Consider the following 19,924-nt stretch of genomic DNA (forward strand, 5'->3'; position numbering starts at 1 on the left):
CAGTCCAAAATCACAGGGTTGTCAGGCCACACATTCTCCAAAGTCTGTAGTGTCTTGGTGGTGGTTTGCAGGCCATTGATCTCTGCCTCTGTCATATGGCAATCTATCTCTTATGGCTTCTGTTTCTGTGTCCACATATCCTTACTTAGAAGGACTCTGTCCTACAAGAATCAGACCCATGCTGTTTCACTTTGTCTTCATTTTAACAAGCTCTTCAAAGATCCAATTTACAATTTTGTTCACAAGTACAGGACAAGGGGTTAGGACTTGAACATGTTGCTGTGGGGGACATGATTCCAACTACCGTGCATAGATATGAAATAAAATGACAAAGTAAAAGAAGGAAACGAGAAACTCAAAATTTAGTGTGTAGTTATTCCTGAAAGGGAGAAACACAGAGGGGGTTGTACTGGTTATGCTAGAAGGTAGATATAGGGTGCTTATTATGTGAATCCTTAAACTTTGTGAAATTCATATGTGACAATCAAAAGTTTCATAATATTATATTTTAAAAGTGTAAATGACTTGATAAAAATGTGAATTTTTATCACATTTTATGTGAATCCTTAAACTTTGAGAAATTCATATGTGACAATCAAAAGTTTCATAATATTATATTTTAAAAGTGTAAATGATTTGATAAAAATGACAGTCACAAAGAACAAAGGAAGGAATGTAAATATAGATGTAGATATATAGATACATATAGATTTAGATATAGATTACATAGATTCACACAGAGAAAGACAAACAGTTAGCAAGAAACCTACAAATTGAATAATGGACAGGGATAATTAAAAAATGCACAATCGGGGGATCCAAGATAGCAGATTAGGAAAGACAGAGCAAAATTCTCCTCTGTGAAAAACACTAGATAAAAGACAGAAAGTGCTCCAGAATAGCAGTGCCATGGTTCCACCGCCTGGGAAGGGACATCTACTTCCATAGTGACTGTGCACTTGGAGAAACCAAGAGACTGCATTCGGAATTGTGGGGGTGTTTGATCTGGAGGCTGCTGGGGAAACAGCAGCAGAGTGGCACCATGGTGGGGAGAAACTGAGAAACTCTATTTGGAGCTGGGTTAGTGTAAAACCCAGAAAGCTGCCGAGGAGCTGACAGTGGGAGCCACAGTTGAGCACAGTGGGGAGTGCCTTCCACACCCTGGGCATCTGCCTCAGTATCTGGCCTGTGTTGATAGCCCTTCACACATCCACAGCTAAGAGCCCATCAGCTGGGAACAGGCCACTGCAGCAGGCAGACAATTGCAGAAGGGGATAGATACCATGCCCCATGCAGCCATCCTTGCCACAGGCTGGGAGCCACCCCTTTGCAGTGGCACAGCTGATTGCTTCATAAGGTGATTCAGCATTCATCAGGCTTGTGATGGTGCACATGCCTCCTCTGTAGAAGCCCAAGGAGTGAACAGCCTAGAGCAGGGGTGCCACACAGCAGTGCCAGGAGTCCCACACCAATACCAGGCAGTTGTGGGCCCACAGCAGAGAAGGACTCTGGGGAATCTTGGCTGAAGGGTTAGGCACCTGCTGAACTCCAGTGTATTTCAGCTTCAGCCCTGCCCAGGTACAGCTGGGAATACTGGGTCTTAAAGCTGGCTTCCCTGTGAAACTACACAGGGCATGCCCCCAACCTACAGGGCTGGTGGTTGCCACTGCATGTGGAAAACTGGTGCACTGGTTGGATCTGCAGAAGGTTTGGACCCCAACTAGCTGCATAGAGGAAGTTAGGGAGAAATGGCTTGAGGGTAAGAGGTGGCTCAGGAGCGCCATCTGCTGGGAAGTCAGGAAAACTTCACTCCACCAAGCTGTAGCTCTGTCAAATTTTAGATTATTGTTTAAATAAGCCTGCATATCCTAAAAGAATACTATCAAGATAAGCAACTGCCAAGAGGACAAAAACAACAGAAAATTTTAAAGCATATGAAGAAACCAGAAGATATGGATAACCCAAGTGTCCAAATTAAAAAATAAAAAACAACAGAGGAGACAGAGAACTTGGAGGAATTAAACAAGTAATCACAAACACCAATATCATGTCTCAGGCTATAAATGACATCAAGAAGACCCTTGAGGAGCATAAAGAAGAATTTTCAAGAGTAAACAAAAAATAGAGGATTTATGGAAATAAAGAAACTGGTGATCAAATTAAAAAGATTCTGGAAACTAACAGCATGAGATTAAAAGAAGTAGAGGAACAAATAAGTGAATTGAAGAAAATGTATTGGAATGTGAAAGCACAAAAGAAAGGGGTGAAGAAATTGAGAACTTTGAAATGGATCTCAGGGATATGATGGGCAACATGAAGTGCACAAATATAAGAATCATTGGCATTCCAGAAGGGGCGGAGGAGGGTAAAGGACTAGGAAGAGTATTGAAAGACACTGTTGGGGAAAACTTCTCAACCCTTCTAAATGACATAAATATGCAAATCATAGATGCCCAATGAACTCCAAACAGAATAAACACAAATATGCCCACTACAAGACATATTCTGATCAAGTTGTCAAATGCTGAAGAGAAGGAGCAAGTTCTGAAAGCAGCAAGAGAGAAACAATTCACCACATACAAGGGAAACAACACTAGCCTGAGTAGTGACTACTCAGCAGCCACCATGGAGGCAAGAAGGCAGTGGCATGATATATTTAAAATTCTGAAAGAGAATAATTGCCAACCAAGAATTTTTTAGCCAGCAAAGCTCTCCTTCAAATTTAAGGCAGAGCTTAAAATATTCACAAACAAATGCTGAGAGAATTTGCTAACAAGAGACCTGCCCTACAAGAAATACTAAAGAGAGACCTACCAGTTTAGAAAAAAAGAAAGAAGAGTGAGAGGTCTGGAGATAGGCACAGAGCTAAAGAGTTTTAGTAAGGGTAGTTAAAGGAAATAAAGAGAGAGAGCTAAAAATATATCTGACAAATAAAAACCAAAGGATATTATGGCTGATTCAAGAACTGCCTTCACAGTAATAAAATTGAATGTGACTGGATTAAGCTCCCCAATTAAAAGATATAGATTGGCAGATTGGATTAAAAAAATATGAACCATTAATATGTTGCTACAAGACACTCATCTTAGACCCAGAAACACAAAGAAATTGAAAGTGAAAGAATGGAAAAAATATTCCATGAAAGCTACAGCCAAAAGCAAGTAGGAGTAGGAAAATTAATCTCAGATAAAATAAACTTTAAGTGCAAGGATGTCATAAGAAACAAAGAAGGTCACCATATATTAATAAAAGGGACAATTCACAAGAAGAAATAACAATCATAAACGTCTATGCACCCAATCAAGGTGCCCTAAAGTACATGAGACAAACATTCCAAAACTGAAGGAAGCAATAGATGTTTCCACAATAATTGTGGGAGACATCAATACATCACTCTCTCCACTAGATAGATCAACCAGACAGAGGACCAATAAGTAAATTGAAAACCAAAACAATGTGATAAATGAATTTGACTTAACACACATACATAGAGCATTACATCTCAAATCACCAGGATACACATTCTTCTCTACTACTCACTGAACTCTGTCCAGAATAGATCATAGCTGGGACATAAAACAAGACTCAATAAATTTAAAAGTTTGAAATTGTCCAAGGCATGTCATCTGACCACAATGGAATAAATTAGAAGTCAATAACAATCAAAGATTTAGAGCATTTACAAATATCTGTAGGTTAAACAACAAACTCCAAAACAATTAGTGGGTTAAATAAAAATAGAAAGAGAAATTGCTAACTATCTAGAGATTATTGAAAAGAGAGCACAACATATCAAAACTTTTGGGCTGCATTGAAGGCAGTATTGAGGGGAAAATTCACAGCTCTAAATGTACACGTTAAAAAGGAAGAAAGAGCTAAAATCAAAGAACTAATGGAACAACTGAAGAAACTAGAAAATGAACAGCAAACTAATCCTAAACCAAGTAGAAGAAAAGAAATAACAATGATTAGAGCAGAAAAAAATGACAGAGAACAACAATAACAACAACAACAAAAACACAGAGAAAAAATAAAACCAAAATTTGGTTCCCTGAGAAGATCACCAAGATTGACAAGCCCTGACCTATACCAACAAAATAAAAAATAGAGAAGACCCAAAAGGAACAAAATAATAAATGAGAGAGGGGACATTACTGTAGATCCTAAAGAAATTTAAAAAAAATTGAGGATACTATGAACAGCTGTACACCAAGAAAATAGAAAATGTAAAGGAAATGGACAATTTCCTGGAAACATATGAACAACCTAGACTGACCAGAGAAGAAATGGAAGACCTCAACAGACCAATCACAAGCAAAGAGATCCAATCAGTCATCAGAAAGCTTCCCACAAATAAATGCCCAGGGCATCAGAGAGGAATTCTACCAAATTTTCCAAAGAGAACTGACACCAACCTTACTTAAAGTCCTTCAAAAAATTGAAGAAAAAGAAAAACTACCTAATATATTTGATGAAGCTAACATCACACTAATACCAAAACCAGGTAAAGATGCTACAAGAAAGGAAAACTACAGGCCAATCTCCCTCATGAATACAGATGCAAAACCTCGCAACAAAATACTTGTCAAATGAATCCAAAGACACATTAAAAAAATCATACACCATGACCAAATGGGGTTCATTCCAAGCATGCAAGGATGGTCCAACATAAAAAATCACTCAATGTAATACAGCACATTAACAAATCAAAAGGGAACAATCAAATGATCATCTCAATAGATGCTGAAAAAGCATTTGACTATATCCAGCATCCTTTTTTGATAAAAACACTTCAAAAGGTAGGAATTGAAGGAATCTTCATCAATATGATAAAGGGCATCTATGAAAAACCCACACCCAGCATAGTACTCAATGGTGATACTGAAAGCCTTTGCTCTAAGATCAGGAATGAGACAAGTTTGCCCACTGCCACCACTGTTATTCAACATTGTGCTAGAAGTGCTGGTCAGAGCAATATGGCAGGACAAAGAAATAAAAGGCATCCAAATTGGAAGGGAGAAGTAAAACTGTCATTATTTGCAGATGATATGACCTTATATTTGGAACACCCTGAGAAATCAATGACACAGCTACTTGAGCTAATAAAAAAATTCAGCAAAATAGTAGGCTACAAGATTAATGCATGTAAGTCATTAATGTTCCTATACACTAGAAATGATCTAACTGAAGAGACACTCAAGGAATAGATTCCATTCCCAATAGCAACTAAAAAAATCAAGTACCTAGGAATAAACTTAACCAAGGATGTAAAACACCTATACATAGAAAATTACATGACTTTACTAAAAGAAATTAAAGGGTCTGAAAAAGATGGAAAAATATTATGCGTTCATGGATCGAAAAGCTAAATGTTGTTAAGTGTCAATTCTACCCAAAGTCATCTACAGATTCAATTCAATTCCAATCAAAATTCCAACAACCTACTTTGCAGACTTGAAAAAATTAGTTATCAAATATTTGGAAGGAAAAAATGCCTCAAATTGCTAAAAACTTTCTAAAAAAGAAAAAATGAAGTGGGAGGACTTACACTTCCTAACTTTGAAGCTTAGTATAAAGCCAAAGTAGTAAAAACAGCATGGTATTGGCTCAAAGATAGACATATCGATCAATGGAATCAAATTGAGAATTTGTAACTAGACCCCCAGATCTATGGTTGTTGGATCTTTGACAAGGCCACCAAATTCACTCAGCTAGGATGTAAATGTCTCTTCAACAAATGGGGCTGGGAGAACTGGATATTCATATCCAAAAGAATGAAAGAGGACCCCTACCTCACATGCTACACACAAATTAACTCAAAGTGCATGAAAGACCTCAATATAAGAGACTGTCCAATAAAACTCCTATAAGATAATGTAGGGAAACATCTTCAAGACCTTGTATTAGAAGGTCGCTTCTTAGACCTTAAACCCAAAGCACAAGCAACAACAACAAAAATAGATAAATAGAAACTCCTGAAAACTAAAACTTCTGCACCCCAAAGAAGTTTGTAAAAAAGGTGAAGAGGCAGCCAACTCAGTGGGAGAAAATGTTTGGAAACCATTTATCTGATAAAAGACTGATATCTTGCAGTATTAAGAGATCCTGAAACCCAATGACAATAGTACAAACAATCCAATTATAAAATCAGCAAAAGATATGAAAAGACATTTCTTTGGAGAGGAAATACAAATGGCTAAAAAAACACATGAAAAATGTTCATCTTCACTAGCTGTTAGGGAGATACAAATGAAGACCATAATGAGATATCATCTCACACCAATTAGAATGACTGCCATTAAACAAACAGGAAATACAAATGCTGGAGAGAATGTGGAGAAATTGGAACTCTCATTCATTGTTGGTGGGACTGTATAAATGGTACAGCCACTCTGGAAGACAGTCTGGTGGTTCCTTATAAAATTAGATATCAAATTACCCTTCAATCCAGCATATATATATCCAGAAGATCTGAAAGCAGTGATGTGAACAGATATTTGCACACTGATGTTCATAGCAGCATTATTCACAACTGCTGAGAGGTGGAAACAATCCAAATGTCCTTCAACACATGAGTGGATAAACAAAATGTAGTATATTCACACAGTGGAATACAACATGGCAGTAAGAAGGAATGAGGCCATGAAACATATGACAACACGGATGAACCTTGAGACATATGCTGATTGAAATAAGCCAGGCAGAAAAAGAGAGACATTGTATGTTACCACTAACGTGAGCTCTGTGAGAAATCTAAAATAAATGTTTTATATTGTAGAATATAGGTGACCTAGCAACAGACAACAACTAGTGAAGGGGGAATGATAATGTAATAATAACAGATAAGTTATGGAAGGTAATCTTAATATTGTGGGAATGCTCAGGAATGACTATGCTTTGTTAATTTTCTTGGGGTGTGGTAGGGACAATTTGGAAGCAATGTAGTTATTTTAAGTTATTTGTTTTTCTTATTCCTTTCTTTGTTTTGTTTGAAATGTTTTTTTTACTGTTTGTTTTTTTAATTTTTTTGATAAATAACATTTAAAAATGCACATAATTTACTCCTATGTATATGCTGATTGGTCACAAATGCTAGGAGAAAATTCTACCTCATGACATTAGAGCAAATCAAATTAAAACAACATGAATGGGCTGTGATTTTTTACCCATAAGATAAACAAGTATTTTTAAAAATGATAACGTCTAGTGTTTCTGAGGACATGGGGAAATGGGCACTGTTCCAGGTAACCTTAAGGTGGTTAAAGCAAGAGCATACAGTGCCTGAAGCTGGGGATCTGGGGCTCAAAACTAGAGGCAAATATTCAATACCTACAGAAGGAAATCCCAATTGTCTAACCCTGGAAATGCAAAGACCCTCCATGTCTTTGCCAGTATTCTTCCTGTCTCTTTCAGACTGCATTTCACATTATTTAGACTACTTCTGCAGTCAGGGTGGGTGGTGTGCCACCGGGTCCACTGTTGAAATTTGCTTTCAGTTGAGCTCAACTCATCTGGGTTTTTTCTCCCCAGGACATATGACCAGAGCTTAGGTTTCATACCTCTTAACTAACCTATGGGGTAATGCCTGCCTGCCCTGCAGTAGCTATTTGACAGCGAGATAAGTAGAAAAAACACTCAGTTTAATTCTTTAGCTGGAAAATGCTTAGTATAGTCTTCAGTAGCCAAAAAATTTCTTTATTAAGATCCCTTCACTCAAGCCACCTTGAGTTATTCTTAGCACAAAAAGCCCTTGTTAAAATAACTTGCCATTGTTCTAATCTCAACAATAACACAAAAACTTACTCTCTGTCCCCAGGAGCTTTCCCAACATTGCCTGCAGGAGGATACAAGGGACATCAATCACTGTTTGGTCTGATAATCAATGTCTTCCTGAAAAATAAGCCTGAATAAGAGGAAGACTTGAAGATAACAGGAAACACTGATCAAACAGCTTTTTTTTTTCATTTTTATTGAGATTGTTCAGATACCATACAATTATCCAAAGATCCAAAGTGTACAATCACTTGCCCCTGGGTACCCTCATACAGCTGTGCATCCATCACACTTAATTTTTGTTCAATTTTTAGAAACTTTTGATTACTCCAGACAAGAAATAAAGTGAAAGATGAAAAAAAAAATAAAAAAAATAAAAAAAAACTAAAAGGAAACTCTAATCCTCCCCTATTCCTAACCAACCCCCCACAATTGTTGACTCGTAGTATTGATATAGTACATTTGTTACTGTTTATGAAAAAATGTTGAAATACTACTAACTGTAGTAAATAGTTTGTAATAGGTATATAGTTCTTCCCTATATGTCCCTCTATTATTAACTTCTAATTGTATTGTCATACATTTGTTCTGGTTCATGAAGTGATTTCTAGTATTTGTACAGTTGATCATGGACATTGCCCACCATAGGATTCAGTTTTATACATTCCCATCTTTTGACCTCCAACTTTCCTTCTGGTGACATATATGACTCTGAGCTTCCCCTTTCCACCTCATTCACACACCATTCGGCGCTGTTAGTTATTCTCACATCTTGCTACCAACACCCCTGTTCATTTACAAACATTTAAGTTCATCCTAATTGAACATTCTGCTCATACTAAGCAACCACTCCCCATTCTTAAGCCTCGTTCTATATCTTGGTACCTTATATTTCATGTCTATGAGTTTACATATTATAATTAGTTCCTATCAGTGAGACCCTGCAATAATTGTCCTAATGTGTCTGGCTTATTTCACTCGGTATATTGCCCTCGAGGTTTTGTCATCAACACATTTTTTTTAATATGGTTTTGTTCACTCACCATACATTCCATCCCAAGTAAATAATCGATGGTTTTCTGCATGGTCATACATTTATGTGTTCACCACCTTCACCATTATCTATATAAGAGCATCTACATTTCTTCCACAAGGCAGGAGGGAGAGTCAAAGAAGGTAGAGAGGAAAAAGAAAGAGGAAAAAAAAAAAGACAGCTAGGAAGCAGCAAAAGGAAAAATAACCTTAAATCAAAGTAGAATAAAGAATCAGACAATACCACCAATGTCAAGTGTCTAACATGCCTCCCCTATCCCCCCCCTCTTATCTGCATTCACCTTGGTATATCACCTTTGTTACATTAAAGGAAGAATAATACAATGATTCTATTAGTTATAGTCTCTAGTTTATGCTGATTGCATCCCTCCCCCAATACCTCCCCATTTTCAACACCTTGCAAGGTAGACATTTGCTTGTTCTCCCTCGTAAAAGAACATATTTGTACATTTTATCACAATTGTTGAATACTCTAGACTTCACCAAGTTACACAGTCCCAGTCGTTATCTTTCCTCCTTTCTTGTGTCTCACATGCTCCCCACCTTCCTCTCTCAACCATATTCATAGTTACCTTTGTTCAGTGTACTTACATTGTTGTGCTACCGTCTCCCCAAATTGTGTTCCAAACCATGCACTCCTGTCTACTATCACCGTGTAGTGCTCCCTTTAGTATTTCCTGTAGGACAGGTGTCTTGTTCACAAAGTCTCTCATTGTCTGTTTGTCAGAAAATATTTTGAGCTCTCCCTCATATTTGAAGGACAGCTTTGCTGGATACAGGATTCTTGGTTGGCGGTTTTTCTCTTTCAGTATCTTAAATATATCACACCACTTCCTTCTTGCCTCCATGGTTTCTGCTGAGAGATCCGCACATAGTCTTATTAAGCTTCCTTTGTATGTAATGGATTGCTTTTCTCTTGCTGCTTTCAGGATTCTCTCTTTGTCTTTGACATTTGAAAATCTGATTATTAAGTGTCTTGGCGTAGGCCTATTCATATCTCTTCTGTTTGGAGTACGCTGCGCTTCTTGGATCTGTAATTTTATGTCTTTCATAAGAGATGGGAAATTTTCATTAATTATTTCCTCTATTATTGCTTCTGCCCCCTTTCCCTTCTCTTCTCCTTCTGGGACACCAATGATATGTACATTATTGTACTTTGTTTCATCCTTGAGTTCCCGGAGACGTTGCTCATATTTTTTCATTCTTTTCTCCATCTGCTCCTTTGCGTGTAGGCTTTCAGGTGTTTTGTTCTCCAGTTCCTGAGTGTTTTCTTCTGCCTCTTGCAATCTGCTGTTGTATGTTTCCATTGTGTCTTTCATCTCTTGTGTTGTGCCTTTCATTTCCATAGATTCTACTAGTTGCTTTTTGGACTTTTGATTTCTGCCATATACATGTCCAGTGCTTCCTTTACAGCCTCTATCTCTTTTGCAATATCTTCTCTAAACTTTTTGAATTGATTTAGCATTAGTTGTTTAAATTCCTGTATCTCAGTTGAAGTGTACGTTTGTTCCTTTGACTGGGCCATAACTTTGTTTTTCTTAGTGTAGGTTGTAATTTTCTGTTGTCTAGGCATGGTTTCCTTGGTTATCCAAATCAGGTTTTCCCAGACCAGAACAGGCTCAGGTCCCAGAGGGAAGAAATATTCAGTATCTGGTTTCCCTGCAGGTGTCTTAGAAAACTGCTCCACCCTGTGATGCCTCAGGTCACTGTGCTTTTCTGCCCAGCAGGTGACACCTGTTAGCCTATAATTCTTGACTGGTGTGAGGAGGTATGGCCGTGTTCCCCCAGGTTCTGGGGTCTGGTTCTGAATGGAAAGGGCCCCACCCCTTTCCTCCTAGAGAAGACAGACCCCCCAGGTGGAGGTCATTAGCATTTCAATGGTCTCTCTCTCTGTTTGTGCTGTCTCCACCCTTCTCTGCTTCACAGCCCTGGAAACTGAAAATGACTGGGGCTTTCTCCACTGAGCCGAAAAAGAAACAGATAGTCCCCTTCAGACCCAGTCCAAGGCGACCCTCCGGCTCTCTCAGGTCAGTCATCACCCAAAGCCTCTGTCTGTTTTTTGGGGATGCGTACCTGTAGTGAGCAGTTCACACTCGCTACTTAAAACCCCAGTTGGAGCTCAGCTGAGCTATATTCGCTTGCTGGGAGAGAGCTTCTCTCTGGCACCACGAGGCTTTGCAGCTTGGGCTATGGGGGAGGGGGTCTCCCGACTTGGATCCGCAGGTTTTACTTACAGATTTTATGCTGTGTTCTCGGGCATTCCTCCCAATTCAGGTTGGTGTATGATGAGTGGATGGTCTCGTTTGTCCCCCCGCAGTTATTCTGGATTATTTACTAGTTGTTTCTGGTTTTTTGTAGTTGTTCCAGGGGGACTACTTAGCTTCCACTCCTCTCTATGCCGCCATCTTGCCCCTCTTTTCCAAACAGCTTTTTCTCTTCTGTTTTTTCCCTCTCCACTTTTTTTCTGGATACTAGCCATTCCTTTTTCTGTTTGGGGTTATAAAAGCCCAAACCACTCTTCTCACTCTGGACTGGTCCTGGAAAGTTTTTTTTCCTCCAGTTCCTTGTTGATGCATCTTTAATAAACTCACCTTCTAACAAAAGCAAAGGACTTGTTCCTGTTTTGTGTAGGATCAGGTGGGCCTGACTATTTAGGACCATGTTTTCTGACAGTGACAATTTGGTGACCATGGCACCTGTCTTTAGTGCAGCCCTGATCCATGTCTTGGCAGCTGCAGGGCTCTCCTGGACTCTGGGAATTTTTCCCAGAGGACTGGGACTGGAGGGTCCAGGTGGAGCTTCCTGCTACTGATGGACACCAGATGCATCTGGGTACAGGTGACTTTGCAATTGAGACTTTCCCTGTGCTGTGTAAATATGTGATCTTTTGTTTGTTGTGTTCATTTTGCTTCCTTTTGTTTCAATTAACCTATTGCCTGAAAAGGCTAATTGAGTTGATCCAGGGGTCATGAATGCAGACCTGATGGGTTTGAGCCCCCCAATCTGTGACCGTAGATTTGTATTTCTCCTTTAGAATTTGTGGTTTGCTCAGTTTGCATTTGTGTGGGGAACCAGTTGTATTAGAGGAACTCCTACTCTGATGTTCTGTCTTTGTGATTTATGTTGGTATTACCCACCCAAGGAAAACTCTCAAAGTGTGCCAACTACATCTCCCTAGAGAACTATTATTAATACTTAGTCTAAATCTGGAGAGTATAATTAAAAAACAAACTGTTATTACATTATTGCAACTCTGTGTGTCCACAATATATATTAAGTAAAGGGGTCCTTACAAAAAGCTGAAATCCCTGGGAGGACATCAAGTAGTAACTGATACTATTTAAAAATTACCAAAATTTTCTGGTGTCACAGAATAATATCTCTACTAAGGAATTTAATAATGAAAATGCTGACTCCTTCTTTCTATAGGGATTGGAGAGCTGAGGAGCCTTGCTACTTTCATATACTACCTCATGCTTTCTGTTCAAATGGTGAACAGAAAATATTCCTTCTGATGTAGAAGCATATTTAACAAAATTTTACCCCCAAACACTCAAGTACAATTTCCAAATGATAGAAAGTGAAAAGCCTTACTATAATAACTGGGACAAATGATTCATAGCCTTCTATTCCAATATTAAAAGATTGTACTGAGGGAGAAGCTAAACAGTTTAAAGCTGTGAATATTTTCAGAAACACAAAAGCCCTTCTCAACATTCTTAGATATAGATAACATGTAACCATCTTGTACTCTCTGTTAAAAAACAAAAACAGAATAGGGCTGTAGCTGTTACTTCAATCATAAATAAATCATAAGTAATATAACAAGGCTGAATACAGTTTTGATCAAATATATAGTTATCAACATGATGCAATGCTCAAACAAATTATACTGTGAAATTAAAAAAATACTAATAAATTAAATGTAAGTAATAGTAATGTCTCTTATAAATTTTAATTTTTATATAAGTAGAAGGTGTTATACTGCTCTTAGAGAAGTCATAGCTTAATTAGTAAAAATATTTTCAGTAAGGTTTTGCAAATATTCAAGGTTAAATTTGTATTTCTAATAACACTGCGAATACCCTCCTATATTTTTAACTCACCCATGGTTCACCACCTGTAATTCATCACCTGTGGTTCAAAAATAAAAATAGAATATAACTTAATTAAATGTACCCTTAATCAAGGCTCTGTAGACACTCTATTACTTAGGATGGGCCTTCTAATATTCTATCCAACTACATCTGGTTGGGATAAAAGTCTCCAGGCTTGGTAATATACCAGTGTATTTTTACATTGCAAACTTGTTCCTTTTACTTAAGTGTCCCTTCTTGTCTTGAGGGCTCTTTACTTTTAAACTATTGTCTCTCTGTATACTCTTATTTGAGTGTGAGGTTAGTTAATAAAGCCCAAACTGGCTAAACCATGACCTGATGAGGCTCAGGATTTTACTAACAGAGATCATAGGTTTGAGATGCAAAAAGACAAATCCATAACACTGGCAAAAATTCCCTTTAACAGCCCTGTTTGGCCAGTAAATAAAAGTAAGTTATAAAAAAATACTGATACAAAAGTGGGGGAAACAGGTTATCATTTCATTTCTTCAGCATTGATTGGCCATTTAAAAAAGTTGACACTACCCTCTTGTATGAGAGTCTATAAACATTGTATCTACCCCCCTTTGGATTTAATTTATTGTTTAAACACCTATATTTCTATCCCATGTATGCTCATTTTATATTAGATGAAATTTTGTGAATGTATAAAAGTATTATTTGTTTTTTTCCATTTTTGAGGCACCTTAGATTTTTTTAAATTAAATTCAGTTTTATTGAGATGTATTCACATACCATACAATCATCTATGGTGTACAATCAACTCTTCACAGTACCATCATATACTTGTGCATTCATCACCCCAATCTATTTTTGAACATTTTCCTTACACTGGAAAGAATCAGAATGAGAATAAGAAATAAAAGTAAAAAAGTACACCCAAACCATCCCCCCATCCCACCCTATACATCATTTAGTTCTTGTCCCCATTTTTCTACTCATCTATCCATACACTGGATAAAAGGAGTGTGATCCACAAGGTTTTCACAATCACATTGTCACCCCTTGTAGGCTACATTGTTCTACAATCATCTTCAAGATTCAAGGCTACTGTGTTGGAGTTTGATAGTTTCAGGTATTTAGTTGTAGCTATCCAAATACATTAAAACCAAAAGTGTGTTATCTATATGGTGTGTGCAAATGTCCACCAGAGTGACCTCTTGACTCCATTGGAAATCTCTCAGCCACTGAAGTTTTATTTTGCATCATTTCACATCTCCCTTTTGGTCAAGATGACATTCTCAATTCTATGATGCTGGGTCCAGATTCATCCCCGGAGTCATATCCTGCATTGCCAGGGAGATATACACCCCCAGGATTCAGGTCCCATGTATGGGGGAGGGCAGTGAGATCACCTGCTGAGGTGGCTTAGAGAGAGAGAGGGCCACATCTGAGCAATAAAGAGGCACTCAAGGGGAGATTCTTAGGCACAATTATAAGCAGGTGTAGCCTCTCCTTTGCAGTAGCAAGGTTCATAAGGGCAAGCCCCAAGACAGAGAGCTTGGCACACCAAGCTTTCAGTCCTCAATGTTTGTGAGAACATCAGCAACAATCCAGGAGAGGAAGTCCAACACTTTTGTATTTTCCCCCAGCTCCTCAGGGGGCCCCTGCACATGTATTTTCATTCTCCACCCAAATTACTTTGGGATGTGTTGCTATTTCACTCTAACCTAAACAAACCTACCATATCTCATTTCCTATTCAAAGTTCCATGTAATTGTGGTGTTTGAACAAACTGTAGAAGTTATATTGTTTAGAAAATATATATCCTACACCAAATAAACATCTCTTCCTTTGGTCTCACATGGAAGTTGAAGTTTTAACACACAGTCACTTTCAACCTTTACCCTTTGGCCTTGTTTGCCTTAGTCTTAACAAGATCTGCTTCCTTCATATCTCTAATTGAAGTCTGGCTCATTTTCAGCTTTTTTTTTTAAACAGTTGCTATATGTGTTAATACTGACATTCATATCTGTGGAGCTCTAGCTCTGAGTTTCAGTTGTCACACAGGTATCCAATGTTCCAGAGACAAATCAGGTTATGCACAAAGGGAACAGCATCATAGAATTTGGAGATACATTATTTGTTTTTGAAACTTTCCATGCCTCAAATAGATGTATCCATCAAATACTTGGTAATCACTGTGGCAAACCTAGAGTATATGGGGAAACCTAAGTGTCTTCACTTCAACTTCTCATCAAACTTTAAAATGTTTGACAGTATTAAATTAGCACACTACATTTAAAAAATATAAAGAAATATTTTTCTGGGTAATTAAATAAATTGTGAAAACTTCCCTTCCTAATAACCAAGAAACAAATGCTTTAGCCCATATCTTCCTAATGTGTCCCACACCTGCTGAGGAGTCTTCCTTATGATACATAAAAAAGGTGGGCAAAGATGAGCAACTGAACAGCTTTTTCCCTTCTACTTTCTTCTGGATCCTACCAATTCCTTAGACTGTTTTGTGTTATAAAAGCCAAAACCACTCTTCTCACTCTATGCTTGACTGGAAAATTTTTTCCTCCATTTTCTTGTTGATGCATCTTCAATTACTCACCTTCTCACCAAAGCAAAGAGACTTGTTTCTCTGTTTGATGTGGGATCAGGTGGAGCTGACTATTTACACTGTAGTTTCTGAGGGTAACAGTAGCTACAGCTTATCACAATAGGCCAAGCTCAAAAGCCAAATTAAGCACCACTAACATTCAGGATTTTAAAGGACAGAGAAGGGAGCAGTGACCCCACCTGCCACTCTGCCTCTGTCCCCTGCTTTGCCCAGGGCAGGGCACTCCACTGGTCTGGATGCCCCCCTTCTGGGTAGATGTGGAGGAAGATACTCCTTATGGACCAGGCTTTGACTCCTGTGGGACCCCTGCCCTTCTACCAGGCAGGGATGAGACTCTGACTGCAGCAGCCCCCACCTCTGTCATGTTCCCCATATTCTAGGAACTTCAACCATCATGATGATGGAGGGGGACTTGTTTCTGAGTTGATTGTCCTACCTGAGGTTGACATGTCAGATGCTTGCCTTTATTTTTATTGGTTATATGCTTCCAAAATTTTACATACCAGAAATCTAACCCCATCATGTTTTTCAGATAACAATGACTACTAAAATATTGATCAAGAAGAACAATGTTACTTTCCCTTTTGACCATTGTCCTTAAAAGTTGGCCGCACATCCTCCCCTTTTACGTCTCACTAGGCAAATCATCATAAGAAAAAAACAAGCATTTTGTCCCCTCTTGGAGAATTTGTAGATTGGTAGAGAATTTGGAGGGAAATTTGAGTAAAATCAATCAAAGTCCATGTCAATAAATCTTTTATTGAGGCAATTTTACATTAGGAGTTTGAACATATAGAATATTACATCCCAAATTACCAAGATATACATTCTTCTTTGGTGCTCATGGAATGTTCTTCAGGATAGATCATAGGCTGGGACATAAAACAAGCCTCAATAAATTTAAAAAGATTAAAATTATTCAAAACACATTTTCTGACCACAATGGAATACAACTAGAAATTAATAACCATCAAAGAACCAGAACACTCAAAAATATCTGGAGGTTAAACAACAAACTCCTAATCAATCAGTGGGTCAAAGAAGAAATTGCAAGAGAAATTGCTAAATATCTAGAGACAAATGAAAATGAGAATACAACATATCAAAACCTATGGGATGCAGCAAGATGGTATTGAGAGGGAAATTTATAGCTCTAAATGCATACATTAAAAAGGAAGAAAGAGCTAAAACCAAAGAACTAATGGAACAACTGAAGAAGCTAGAGAATAATCCACAAACTAATCTTAAAGCAAGTGTAAGAAAAGAAATAACAAGGAGTATTCAGAAATAAATGATACAGAAAACAAACAAACAAATAGGATGAATAAATAAAACCAAAAGATGGTTCTTTGAGACGATCAAGATCGACAAACCCTTAGCTAGACTGACAAAGTAAAAGAGAGAGAAGACTGAAATAAACAAAATAATAAATGAGAGGGGGCATATTACTACAGATCCTGAAGAAATAAAAAATATCATAAGAAGATATTATGAACAACTCTATGCCAAAAAAACTAGATAATTTAAAGCAATTGGTAATTTCCTGGAAACACACAAACAATGTACACTGGAGAAAGAAGAAAGAGAAGGACAGCATAGAAAGGTGTGGAAATTATTTAGTCCTCTAGAGCAACTAGTAAATAGCCAGGAACAACTAGTAAAGAGTCTGGAACAAATTCTGGGGGACAACCCTGATTGTCCATACATCATACATCAGCCTGGAATGGATGGAATGGTTGTGATTTCAGCATAAAATCTGTCAGTAAAAACTGCAGAACCTCACTGGGATCCCCTCCCTACATGGCAGGCTGAGATGCAAAACCTTGCTGTGGGAGAAAGCAGCAGTCCTGACTGGAAGCAAGCAAATATAGCTCAACCTAGCTCCTACTGAAGTTTTAATTGACAAATGTGGATGAATACAAACTACAAACACAGCCAAACCCTATTAAGCAGCAAAGTACCCTGAGGTCATTCCCAGTGGAGAGGAGGTGGGGCAGAAAGAAAAATAAAATACAGAGGGTTTTGGAGATGGCTGACCTTAGAATATTGGAAAGTGCCTGGATCCCAAGTGAAGAAGCACAGAAGACTGGGCACTCTTACTGGCTGAGAGGTGAAACTGGGGAACTGGTGACCAGCTCTAATAAGGGGATTTCTTTCCCCTTTTTTTCTCTCTGAATCTGAGAGGCTCAGTGTAGAGAGCCTCAGGCATTTTCAGTTCTCAGTGCTATGACCCAGGCAGGGGTGGAGTTAACAGAGTCAGAAAGACAAAGGAGTAATTCAAGTGCAGAAGATGACTCCCTAGGGTGTCTATCTTCCCTAAGAGGAGGGAGTGGGGCCCAGCCCAAGTGCCTTCCCTCTCTTCAGAACTCAGACCTCAGGGTCAGGGCAAAAACAATAAAACCAGAAACAACTTAAGCTGAGAATTAAAGGGACCACACCTCATTAAACCAGTGGGGCATGACAGGGTGACAGGTGCCATCTGCTGGACAGGTTATGAAAAGCACAGCAGCTAGAGGCCTCACAGAAAAGTCTGTCAATATTCTAAGACACACCCTCAGAGAAACCTGATACTGAATATAGCCCCCTTTTGAGATTTGAGCCTGTACTGGTCTGGGAAAACCTGATTGAGGTAATCAAGGAAACCAGATGCCTAGAAAACACAAAACTACAAATCACACTAGGATAAATGAAGATATGGCCAGTAAAAGGAACAAATTTACACTTCAGCTATGATACAGGAATGGAGACAACTAATTAAAGATATTCAAATAAATATGTTAAATACATTTATTTATAAAGATATGGCAAAAGAGATGAAGGATATAAAGAAAACATTGGGTGAACAAAAGAAAGAAATTGAGTTTGAAAAAAACGAGCAGAGCTTATGGAAATGAAAGGCACAACACAAGAGATGAGAAATACAATGGAGAAATACAACAGCAGATCTCAAGAGGCAGAAGAAACATTCAGGAGCTGGAGAAGAAGATACCTGAAATCCCACACACAAAAGAACAGATAGAGGAAAAACTGAAAAATATGAGTAATGTCTCAGGGAATTTAATGACAACATGAAGTGCATGAATGTGCATGTCATGGGTGTCCCAGAAGAAGAAGAAAAAGGGAAAAGGGGCAGAAGCAATAATGGAGGAAATAGTCACTGAAAATGTCCCATATCTTATGAAAGACACAAAGTTACAGATCCAAGAAGCTCAGCATACCCTAAACAGAATAGATGTGAATAGAACAATGCCAAGACACTTAATAATCAGATTATCAAATGTGAAAGACAAAGAGAGAATCCTGAAAGCAGCAACAGAAAAGCAATCCATCACATATAAGGGAAGCTTGATAAGATTATGTGTGGTTTTCCCAGTAGAAACCATGGAGGCAAGAAGGCAATGATGTAATGTATTTAAGACACTGAAAGGGAAAAACTGCCAATGAAGAATTTTATATCCAGCAAAACTGTCCTTCAAATATGAGGAGGAGATTAAAATATTCTCCAAGAAACAGACAATGAGAGAGTTTGTGAACAAGATACCTGCTCTACAGGAAATACTAAAGGGAGCACTACAGACAAGATAGGAAAAAACCAGGATGAGAGGTTTGGAGAACAATTTTGGGGGAAGGTAGCAAAATAATGTAAGTACACTGAACAAAGATGACTGTGAGTATGGCTGAAAGAGTAAGGTTAGGGGCATGTGGGACACCAGAAAGAAAGAGGGAAGATAAAGACTGGGACTGTATAACTTAGTGAAACCCAGAGTGGTTAACAATTGTGATAAAATGTACAAATACATTTTTACATGAGGGAGAACAAATGATTGTCAACCTTGCAAGATGTTAAAAATGGGGTTGTATCAGGGAAAAAATACAATCATGGCAAACTAGAGTCTACAGTTAATAGAAACATTGCACTATGCTTCCTTTAATGTAACAAAGGCAATATACCAAAGCTAAATTCCAATAAGAGGGGGATATAAGGGTGGGGTATGGGATTCTTGGCATTAGTGATGTTGTCTGACTCTCTTATTGTACTTTATTTTAATTTTATCTTTTCTTTTGTTGCTTTTTAGCTGTCATTTTTTTCTTTCGTTTTCTTTTTCTTTTGTTTCTCTACCTTTTTTGACTCTTCTTTCCCTGTGAAAGAAATGGAAATTTTGTCATAAATAGATTGGTGGTGGTGGTGAATGCATAACTACATGATTATACAGGGAACTGTTGATTGTTTACTTGGATGGAATGTATGATACATGAACAAAACTGTCATAAAAATGGGATGATATATGAACCTTGAAGACATTATATTGAGTTAAATAAGTCAAGACACAAAAGGACAAATATTGTATGATCTCACTGATATGAACTAATGATAATACATAAACTTATAGACATGAAATATAGGTTACCA

The sequence above is a fragment of the Choloepus didactylus genome, chromosome 18, assembly GCF_015220235.1.
Source record: "Choloepus didactylus isolate mChoDid1 chromosome 18, mChoDid1.pri, whole genome shotgun sequence".
Lineage (NCBI taxonomy): Eukaryota > Metazoa > Chordata > Mammalia > Pilosa > Megalonychidae > Choloepus > Choloepus didactylus.